Source organism: Neovison vison, chromosome 11 (assembly GCF_020171115.1).
Source record: "Neovison vison isolate M4711 chromosome 11, ASM_NN_V1, whole genome shotgun sequence".
NCBI classification, from domain to species: Eukaryota; Metazoa; Chordata; class Mammalia; order Carnivora; family Mustelidae; genus Neogale; species Neogale vison.
Genome location: NC_058101.1, coordinates 200629717 through 200640183, shown reverse-complemented (window position 1 = coordinate 200640183; position 10467 = coordinate 200629717). Strand labels below are relative to the sequence as shown.

At 40.9% G+C, this 10467-nt stretch overlaps 1 pseudogene; it reads left to right on the top strand.

Annotated features, from left to right (window-relative positions):
* Positions 1-1288: 1288 nt before the first annotated feature.
* On the top strand, positions 1289-1468 carry LOC122890630 (annotated as a pseudogene).
* The last annotated feature ends 8999 nt before the right edge of the window (positions 1469-10467 follow it).

Below are 10467 nucleotides of genomic sequence, written 5' to 3'. Positions count from 1 at the left end.
TTTAGAAAAAATAATAGGCCTTGGATAAAGTATTTTGAGATCAAACATACAGCTATTGGATGTTTTTCATCCAATTAAAAAACAGAAAGAGAACAAAAGTAAGTGATCTGTATAGCTGGAGAAACTGAGTAAGGGAAACCCAGAAAACAGAAATCATGAGGAAATGACACTTATTCTTTGTGTGTTTTTTATGATTATTGACAGTGTTTTTATCTGAATTACCCCTTTTATAAAGGTGGTTCCAATGCCGAGATTATCAAATGGAGTTTATTCAATGTGCATGTAGTTTTAAAATATCTTGTTTTTCTTACCTTTTTTTTTACTTACAGTTATGCTCAGGGAATATGTATTTTACCAGGACATTCATATGAGGAAAAGGAGGAAATAGTACAGTCCCAGTAAGATATGCATAGTGGGCAGTTGGCTAGGAGCATGCCCTAGCCTGGAAATGGGTTCCTGCCCACTGCTTTATACCATTATATCCAATTAGTGCCTCAGCATAATGACCAATTATTTTCTGACTCAGATGTGTTCAGGCTGGGCATAGTTGTTGAAGCACGTTATAAAGTAAATGTTGTACATTAAAATGTTAAGGGTGTACAACCATGTCATTAGTACAACCGATAAACCTACAACAACACAAGGAAAGGGTCATAGTTACCCCTAAACCACTTCGTATCCTACCTCTTCATCTTGGACACAAGAATAATATGTACCTACAGATACCATCGGTACGATTATTTGAATTTTCCTTGATGCAACCTGCCAACATAATTTTTCTAGGTTTGGAAATTTGTGTGTTAGAAGGACATCACGACAATAGAGGGGAGAGTTAAGTCAGTGTCCAGAATTAGAGCCTTGTTTAGTTTCAGGTCCACTGAGCAGTTTTATGGTATGCCAGCATCATACCATATATTCCTGCTTAGAATATATACCATATATTCCTGCTTAGAATATATCACAGGCTTCTGCTTCACCTACCCTAGGACGCCTCTGACTATGCAACTGACATTTACTTTAATCAGAGAAGGCAGCTAATTGAATAAAATGGATTGAAAATGAGGATGAAATGTTACACAAGAAATAAAGATAAATAAGTAAATGGACATGCAGCTAAGAGGGAAGCAAGTTTGTCTTCCCCTATTGTACGTCATGGCCCATTAGGGTCATTGCTCTCCAGACCCTGGGACACACTTCCAACCTCAAGCCTGGCCAGACTGTGGCACAGTCTAGTAAAAGACTTTGCATGTGCTTTGCCTACAAATTCTTCCTTAGAGAACTGCGTTGAAGCTTTGCGCAGTGGCAGTATCGTAGCCAATGAGGTTTATCCGAGGTGCGATTATTGCTAATTGAGAACTCCGTTGAGCAGAGAAGGGAAAGCCCTCTCTCTGCTGTATGGAAACTGATTTCTGGCTAATACCTATTCACCACTGTTTCCTGTTACCATTTGTAGACACCTCTTTGGAAGCTACAATTTAAAATAGTGCAAAGCCAATAGGCACAGATGTGGTGATAGCTTCTTTCATCCTGAGATGTGAAACTACTAATAAAAAAGAACAAATACTCCCATTACCAAGAGAGCCAGGCTCTCCGAGGAACGCAGGCCTTCATACAGGATTCTTTCCGACAAGGGAATGATGGCTGACTTTCACTTATCCAGCAATAAGTTCCTCTCAGCTTGGTGATCTGACCCTAGAGCAGGAACAAGAGATTCCTCCTTACTCAAGCAAAGCCAAACCAGGTGAATGATTGATAGAGAGCCTTCCAGGTTAATGTTTGGAAAGAGGTTTTTGTCAGTCAAAGAAGGGCTGTAAGAATAGAACCCACCCAAACTGGTTACGGATAATCAATGTCCCTGGCCAGAGCTTTTCCCATTCTAAGTTGGCTAAGATGGGAAAACACAGGATATGGCAACAGAGGTAGATACTGCACATAGAGAACACTCGGCTCAGGATATGTAGGAAAATGATGTTTTATGCAAACTATTTATTTGTTCGCTTAATTTGAGAGAGAGAGCGTGCACGTGGGAGTGTGCATGAGTGGTGGGGGAGGGGCAGAGAGAGAGAGGGAGAAGCAGAATCCCCACTGAGCAGGGAGCCCCAAGTAGGGCTCAATCCCAGGGCTCTGGAATCTTGACCCTAACCAAAGGCAGATGCTGAACGCACTGAGCCACCCAGGGGCCCCTATGGAAACTGTTTATTGTAAATAAAGTAAAGAAGCACCTGTGATTTGTTTTTTAGCTTATTATTTCTTTTTTGTAAATCCAACTAATGTCTTCACCTGAGAACAGATACTGTAGCACAGAAAATCAGGGGAACAAAGGAACTATGTTCCTATCCACCTTCCCAGAGGTAATTTTTTTCTGCGCTTGCTTATTTCTAGAACTTCATGAGTTTAAAAATTTTTCCTAAGCCTCTGTTTTCTGGCTTCAATTTCAGACAGTTGTCTATTGATTCTGTTATATTATTAATGCCCTTGGCTTTTTCTCCATCTTTTTTCTTCTCCCTAGTCTTTGACTTTTTGTTACTTTTACAAGTTCAAGTTTATTCAGTGTACATTGTCTTGCAATACTTTATACATATTAGATACATTCTGTTTATACATATGTTTCTGTGTGTTCATGAGAATATGTGTCGATATGGGTGTGTATCCTCTAAGTCAACAATATATTACATTGTTAAGAGTCTACTAATAGTTTTCAATATTATGCCAAGTGTTATGTTAGGGTTACCTTTCCTTTCTGGTGTGATATGATGCCTTTTAGAGTTTATCAGCGCCACAACTCATGCCCATTTCTGTTTATTTCATACTTCACTTGTGATCTTCTTGTACCATTTTTTCCCCTTAAACTGTCTAATTGCTAGTAAATACAATACACAAAAATACAATTCAGGTAGTGGTTTCTACCGTAAAGGTAATAGAACATGGTTAGATGAAAATCAGCGACTTGTAGACGGGCTCCTTTAGACTGGGTCTTCAGAGGATGGTGCACTACGTAGGTGGCCTACGGGTTAAGACAGGAGAGGTCAGAAGCCAACCATGGCAAGATCTAGGGGAAGACTCTTCCAGGTTGAGGAAGCAGTGAGACAGGTCAGATGGGGAAGGTAAGAAAGAAGAAAGATCGTGCATGTTTTTGCTCGAGTAACTGAGCTAGAGCATTTTCAGATATGGGGAAGATGGAAGGACAGCAGGTTTGGGGTGCAGTGAGAGACACATGAAAATTGATGTAAACCTAGTTATCAAGTGGAAATGCAATGTAGGCAGTAGATACATGGGGCTGTGTTTCAGAGGACGGGTCAAAAGTGAAGATACAGGGCTGGGAGTTTTGATGTTACTTGATGCCACAGGACTGAATGAGATAAGCCAGGACATCAAGAACAGAAGGATCTACGACCAAGCCTGAAGGAGTCCAATATTTAGAGGTAAAGCAGAGAAATATGATTCTGCCAGCAAGATCAAGAATGGGCAGTCAGGTATTGTGGAGGGCACGGATTACATGGAGCACTGGGTGTTACTTGCAAACAATGAATCATGGAACATGACATCAAAAACTAACGGTGTACTATATGGTGACTAACATAATATTAAAAAAAAGGATTGGCCTTCAGGGAGAATTTCAGAAGTCTATTTATTCTGTGAAGTAGCCATTCCAGTGTCTGTCTTCTTAATATCTCTTTCTTCATCTTGGTCCTCTTTTTCCTGTGGCTGGTTGTCTGCATGTGTGGCAATCCTTGGTTGTATTTTCAGTACTCGAGACAAAAGAACCAGGTAACTATGTGGGTTTCCTCTAATGCTGTACAAAGAGATCTCTTACCCACTCGAGGGCAAGAGGGAACCCATGAAAATGAAATATTTGAAGAATCATTTATGTTAGAATGGATTTAAAGTTTTATTTTCATATTTAAGGGTTGTGAACTACAAGTATACTCAGGAATTTAGAGCAATTTTTGCTTCATTCGTTATTAGACTTCTGTGACTTACACACCCTTGCTCCAAAATTTAGGCTGCATCTCTACAAATCATGCACGGTTGGAATTTTTAAATAGCTTCAGCGAGAAACATGCATTGATGGGGAAATAGGAACTTAATTTTATCTATTGTCCATAAACATTCTGACCAAAATAACTAATTTAGAAAAAGCCATAAATTGAGTAAATCAGTAAATAAAACATCATAGTTGCAGCTGATTTCATTTGCTGATATTTTTAGGCTCTTACTGATAAAGATGCAATTTAAATGATTTAAGCATTTTGCTTTGATTCTGAAGGTAAAGCAAAAAAATACAAATGTGAACAATATCAAGTAGAGAGAATTGACTTACGGCTGTCAAGTTGCTCTATTTTCTTATCAATAGATTGTCATTTTGTGGAAAAACTCATATGTGTTTAAAACAGAATGACAGAATGTACAACAGGGATTTTAAAAACAGTCAATCTGAATGTATTCCATTAGTGCAATTCTTGGTAGAGACATACATTTCACTGTGGATCTTGCTCATTGGTTTTATTTTGCCATCTTAACATGTCTGTTGTGTCAAAGTCTACAATTTCCTTCATTATTTTTTTTAAAACGTCTCAAAAAACCCACCCTCCAAAAATAAGGCCATGTATCATTAGCTGCCAGAATTACAAACTCAGATGATTATAGATTTCCAATGTATTTTAAATTTGTACTAATGTGTTATTAACAAAGCTCATTTTCAAAATGAGAGCCCTAAAGAATAATTTCAGCAAACATGTTCTGTCTGGTGATGGTGCTAATCCAGTTAAAGTGGAGAGGGACGCCTGATTGGGTCAGTTGGTTAAGTGTCTGCCTTTGGTTTTGGTCGTGGTCCCAGCATCCTGGGATCAAGCCCCACATCGGGCTGCCTGCTCAGTGGGAGCCTGCTTCTCCCTCTCCTTCTGCCACTAACTCCTGCTTTTGTGCTCACACACACACTCTCTCTCTCTGTCAAATAAATAAATGAAATCTTAAAAAAAAAAGGACGAGAAAGTTTTTTTTTTCTTATAAACTTGAATCCTTCTAATCTCAAGATTCAGTGGTCTTTTGATTTTAGATGCTTGATTTTAAGACTTACTATTTTTTTTTCCTTCCTTCCTTCCTTGTAACATGCCTTTCAGTTTTACCCAAATCATCTATGACCCGTACAAACAAAAGTGATTGTTTATGGGATGTCTAATTTTTTGAGATGTGTTTATGAGGACTCACTCTTAGAATTTATACCACCTAACAAACTCCATGACATTCTTTGACTCTGGAATAATCAACTCCTCATGATCATCTTACTTTTGCATTATCTGTTTGACCAGTCTTAAAAACAAAAACAAACCAAAAAACTGCCTCAAAGATACCACACAGGTAGCCCACAGTTCAAATTCAATTATGCAGCATTTTATCGGCACGTAAAATTCCTTTTAAAATGTTGATTCAACATTACATAAAAATCTAGGGTGGGTCCTCCTTCAACAAAAACAAAGCAAAACAAGGCAAAGCAAAAAAAAAAAAAAAAAACCCAAAACAAAAGGAATTGTGCACACCATATTTATATGGCAAAAAATCTTTAGAAGCTGAGCAGTGACAGCCACCTCCTATTCTACAGTCCATCACAATTTCCATGATTCTTAAAATATGTACAACATTTAACTGACCTCGGCTATCGGCCTGGCCTTTCTAGGATAAGTCTGCCATGCTTCCATTTGGTCCTTGGGGTTCAGAGACCTATGGATGAAGAAGTCAGGTTATCCAGTCCTCTTCAGTGTGTACTTGCAGTGGTGAAGCAGAAAAAACAGTGAAAACCTTCTCCTCTGTGAAAGGTAGGAAGGGGACACGCAGCGATCCCTGGTCCCAGGTAGTGATGAAAGCCTTCTGGTTGGTCCTGGAGAGGAGGTTCTATGCTGGTTGGGGTGGGGTGGGGTGGGGTGGTAGAAAGTCCTGACTAGACTCTTCAGCACTCTGAGAGGAATTATCCTGTTCAGCAGCCTTAGGGTGTGTGTTCCTCATTTTTATCCTCTTCTTGGCCTATCTCAGCTTTGTAGTATCCTCTTCCAGCAGGAGGGCCTGCAGGGGGAATTAAAATCCCTGCCCATGGGTCCTGTCCCCGTGCTTTAATAAACCATCATTTTGCACCAAAAAAAATTAAAAAAATAAAAAAAATTCAAAGCACGCAAGGCTGTTTTAGCTCAGGGTACTTTGCTCAGTTGCAACAAAGATGCCCCAAACCTTAGAAACCTAGTAGACCTATTTGCTTCCAGTAAGTTCTGTGTATCAATAACAAACCCAGAGTTCTTTTTTTTTTTATATATATTTTTATTTTTATTTATTTGACAGAAATCACAAGTAGGCAGAGAGGCAGACAGAGAGAGAGGAGGAAGCAGGCTCTCCGCCAAGCAGAGAGCCCGATGTGGGGCTCGATCCCAGGACCCTGGGATCATGACCTGAGCCGAAGGCAGAGGCTTTAACCCACTGAGCCACCCAGGCGCCCCAGAGTTCTTTTTCTGACATGATTCTTATGACTATTTTTTTGCTCCCCTGCTCCCAAGTCATTTGGTCGCCAACCTGAAGCCACTGGCGATAAGGCACTGGTTGGGAGGAGCCACACCCTTGATCTGATTTCAGTCCCAGTCAGAGTTCTTAATGGGCTTTGTTTTTCAAAGCTCTTTTTATCCTGACCTCTTCCTACTTGGTACCTAAGATAATGCGCTTTTTTAAATTCTTAAAGCTTCCATATATCTAGACTTTCTCACATCCCTGACCTTTTGGCTTAGAATCCAAGCCTTAACTCTCCGTTTCTTGTAACGCTTTGCTAAAAACTCTAGGTCGGCACATGCCTCCCGTCTCTTCTCCATGCTTGTCACCTGACGCCACCCTTAATACACCTTCCAAGTCACCACAGGCCACAGACTCGGCCTGCTTGCCGCTCTGCAGCAGGACTGTGTATTCCCCCCACCTTCTTGCAGCTCAGCCGTGGTCAACATTGGACTTTCCAGGTCTCCTGCTTACTGCTGCATCATGCAACATGCAGGCGGTAAGCAGAAACACTGATTTTTTATTTATTTTTTTAAAATGGGACAGATCCTTAGGTGCCTCCATTCACAATCTGTTACTCTCCCTTCCTGCAAAGGAGAAAGGAAAATACAGTGTAGTTGAGCAGTCAGGAATCTTCACCACAGACACAATGGCAAGCTCTCAGATCACTGTTCTGGAGGGAAACAGTGTCTCAGGGATTTCCTTAACATCCCTGATTGGATTTCTGCACGTTTGCATCTGTCTCAAGGAGGAAGTAACACTGTGCACTCCCCTTTCGGACTCGGACAGCCATCCTGTATTACCTTCTGCAGCAGACTCCATAGCATGGCCTTTCTGTTTAGTAGGTTCTGTGTTCCGAATCCCTTGTGACACCGGGTTTGGAGGCATCCTTTGAGAGGGAGCAAGCAAGCTGTGGTTCTAAACAGAGCTGCTTTAATTTAGTCACCGGACAGGATAGACGCCCCCATACACAAGTAGTATGGAATCCATGACAGAGGTGAAAAACATCTCAGTGGATTGACGAGTTGGATGCCAAATAGACTTTACATTTATATGCAATATGTAAACATTATGTGAAAACGTGGACAGGTTTTAGTAGCTTGAGGACATTTCTTGTTTTAAAGCAAACACTCAGATTTCTTCAAAGCTTAAAGCGTTTCCTGTTTTTAAATTAATTTCATACCACCACTGTCCTGTTTGATTAAGAGCCGTGATTTTCAGGGTTATCCTTGACTTAAAGTGGTCTTTGTGATTTTCACTTTTGCTGAGTTTGTTTGGTGAAAAGGGAGGCTTTGAAAGGTGCAGAAGCATGTGATTTTTAGGAAGCAAAGCGGTTCAATAGAAAATTGCAAAGGTGAAGAAGAAGGAAGAAAGGAGAAAGGAAAGAAGGAAGGAGAGAATTTGTTACTTTAGTCTAAGCATAAGCATGCGTAAGGAATGCGAAGAGAGAGCTGATGGAGAGACATCTTGGGTTCCTTCCTTCACCACTTGCCTTGTAGCTTTTAGCCATAATCACTGGGGATATTGATGTGAAACAGACAGAAGGGATGCTGAGAGGGCATCTAACCTAACTCCTACATTTTTAAGGAGGCCTAAAGAGGCTACATATCTTGTTCAAGGTCAAGCAGATTCTTACTTTGTCCCAAATTGCATGGTTAGTCTAAGAGTGATAATGGTTTTTAAAACAAAGGACAAAAGCATCAGCTCACATTCAGAGAAATAATGGTATTTGGTTTTGCTTTGTGTTTAGAAATGAAATAGCTATTTCTGTATTTGAGTATTCCATAATTTGTTGTCTTTCACTGAATAATGTTGAGATTTGGCTCAAGCTTCAGTAAAGAAACTACGCAACGAAACAAATGTTGCTTCGGGAAGATTCCCGGTGCCCAGGTGTGGACCCTTGATTTTAGCCGTAGTTCCTACAGGCAGTGAGATTGCTCCTAGGCAAGAAGGAAGCAGGAGGAGAAAGCTGCTGTTGAATGTTCCAAGGATGCTCTCGTGAAAAGGGAGTCTAGGTATGGCACTTTTATGGATAAAAGTGCAACAGAACATCTCAGGGATGCCAGACAGTGAGACCGTCTCTCCTCATCAGCTCTGTAAAGATTGCTAACTTGGTCTTGCCTGAGATACAAGGGGATTGTCATCACACCCTACCTTCTGGGCCGATGTTTCTCCCATAGGGTTTTGTAACACCTTTTGTGCACCCGATCCCCAAAGCGACTATTCCAGCAGCACCATTGGGCCATGACAGAGCCCTGTGGGGACAAAACATTCCTGGCCCTTTAGGCAGAGCTTTGAAAAGCTGGCGGCAGATTCCCACCTCAGGAGGACTCTGCTAGGGTCTGCCCATGTGAGTGGGCAGGGTGAAGGTTCATCATGTGGGTGGTTTTTAGTTTCTCCTGCCTGCAGTTTGCATGGAGACCCAGTTGCAACAAAGATGACGGCTTCACTTTGCCTGTGTGCCCCCACTGAACTTGGACACCTTGTCTAATCAGCATTGGAGCTCAGTGTGGAGCTTGCCTGCCTGCAAGAACTCCCTGACCCTGGACTCTAGCCTGCTACAGTGGCTCCCAGACTGATCCCCACAGGTGCTCAATTCCAGCCTAGAAGTGACAGAACAGAAGGTCTTCCCGATTCACAGAACCGACTCATGTCAAGTATACATCACCATTATTTCAACCACGGGTCTCCAGCCCTACGTCCTCACATCCCTCAGATGGCATACAAAATATAGATCATTAACTGTGTGTGCACCATATGATAGAATTAAACAGTTAAGTCATAAACAGCTGATAATAAAATTTCTTATTTCTCCTGTGCGATATCCCATATACCATCTTAATTTTAGTAGAAAGTATTCGCAGTACTTTGTGATGCTTGAGATTCTGGGACATACGGTGACAAACAACTAATATGTTAGTGTGGCCATGTTAAATCATTCAGATATAGGCAAAATTAATGAAAATGAGCATGTGAGGTTTGTTAATCCTCTTCCACAAATAAGACAATCACGAGGAATATGCACCTTAAACTGACCCTTGAATGTTTCGCATGCAAAAGTTGAGTATTTGTTAAAATCAAGGCAGGGGCGGTGCCACGGGGGACAGAAGTTTAAATTTTGCATTACTGTTTGTCACAGCAGCATAATTCCCTTTAAGAATAAATAAGTAGCACATTGTATCTGAACAACTAGGTGGCAGTGGTGCATTATCCTTTCATTCCTAGAAAAGTGAATTCAAAATCGTCTTCTGCATTCCAGTTCAGTGGTCTAACATGGGTATGATACTCAGCTGCACATTTCGGCAGTAATTTACAAGAGGCTCACGAGTGAATGTTGGAAGTGCTGTCAATCTTCAGAGAACTCTAACGACTCTCTAGCCTCCCATTGGCATGTCATGGATACGGACCTTGAATTCGCTATTTGATTTTCTTAACTTTCTAGAAAAGCTAACGTTCTTTGTACAGAAGGCAGGATTCTCAGTTAAAAGACAGAGGTTGTCTTCGGAAATCATGGGTCTTCCAGACCCCAGAATATTAAAGAGATCATTCGAGGCAATTTTCTTACTATCAGAGGGGGTGAAAGTGAAAATTTCATAGCGGACAACCTAAAGGATACATTTAATGGCTTAGATTCTACTTAAGGCAATAATTATGTTTTAAATGCAGACATGCTAAAATTAATTAACAACGTGAGATACTTGTGTTAAGTCTTAAGGTGTCAGGCACTATGTGTATATTCACCGGCTTACTCTCTACAACAAACTTTGGAGGGGTTGACTCACCCCTTTTTGTGGACGAGGTTCCTGGGACATGACGGAATACTGATTGGCCCAAGATATGCAGTTACAGTAGTGGAACAGAGTCTCAAATACAAGGAGACTTTTCTGCCTTAATCCCTATGCTAAACTCCTTCTAAAGGAGGATTTTTTTTTTTTTTATAGA